The 858-nt window shown below is 73.9% G+C and overlaps 1 protein-coding gene across 2 annotated transcripts in view; it reads left to right on the top strand.

Moving 5' to 3' along the window:
- The first annotated feature begins 24 nt into the window (after window positions 1–24).
- LHFPL2 (LHFPL tetraspan subfamily member 2) overlaps window positions 25–858 on the top strand; it is a 173,510-nt gene continuing 172,676 nt past the window's right edge. For both annotated transcript variants that reach the window (XM_024755666.1, XM_024755665.1), the window contains exon 1: window positions 25–460. The gene's annotated coding sequence lies outside the window, so the exon portion shown is untranslated. The remainder of the gene's footprint in view (window positions 461–858) is intronic.

The raw sequence follows: 858 nt of genomic DNA, 5'->3' as shown, positions 1-858 counted from the left end.
CGGCGGCGATGGTGACTGGGCAGCGGCGCGGGGCCGGGTCCTGGGCAGGGAGGCTCGGCGGCCTCTTTCTTTCTCTGCCCCCGCCCCTCTTTCCCCTTCCTGCGTGCTAGCCCCGGCAGCGGCCGAGGTCGGCGCTCTCTCCTCGCCTCCTCTTCTTCCTCCTCCTCCTCCTCCCCTGCCCGGGGACCCTCTCCCCTCCCTCAATCGCCCCCTCCTCTCGCCGCCTCCTCTCCTCTCCCCTCCCCTCCCTCCTCCTCCTCCTTCCCCGAGTGGCCGGCCGGGCCAGAGAAAGAGAGAGCGAGAGAGAGAGAGACAGAGGTGGCTGCGAGGAGGCGTAACGGTAAACCCCGGCTTGGGGAAGGCTGCGGGCTCGGAGCCGGGATCGCCGAGGCGGGACCGGCTGAGTTGAGGTCGCCGGGCCCGCGCGCTCTGCGGAGGGAAAGCCCGCAGCCTCCGCCAGGTAGGGCACCCGGCGCGGGGCTCGCGGAGCCGTCGGCGACCGGCGGAGTCCGGGTTGCGTGCGCGGCGGCCGGCGCGGGAATTTCTTACCGGCGCCCGAGGAGCCCGAGGGGAGGGAGGACCGGGACGGGGAGGAGCTGGCGGGACGGGTGCTGGACGCTGGGAACGGGAGGGAGCGCCGCTTCGGCTCTGGTCGCCGTGGTCGCCCGCAGCAGAAGTGGAAAAAAGTTGTGCCTGGAAAGACGATTTGCCGGGAAGCCAGCGCGAGCCCAGCTCTCTCGCCACCGCCGGCGGACTGCGACCGGCGCTCGGGTCCCGGGCGCAGCTTGGCGCGGGGCTCAGCGCGCCTGGTACCGCGCCCGGGGGCCGCCCCGCGGTCGCCCCCGCGGGGCCTGGTCT

This window comes from Neophocaena asiaeorientalis, unplaced genomic scaffold (assembly GCF_003031525.2).
Source record: "Neophocaena asiaeorientalis asiaeorientalis breed wild unplaced genomic scaffold, Neophocaena_asiaeorientalis_V1.1 scaffold37, whole genome shotgun sequence".
NCBI lineage: Eukaryota > Metazoa > Chordata > Mammalia > Artiodactyla > Phocoenidae > Neophocaena > Neophocaena asiaeorientalis.
The sequence above is the reverse complement of the archived record's forward strand: the minus strand, read 5'-3'. Positions and strand labels throughout refer to the sequence as shown.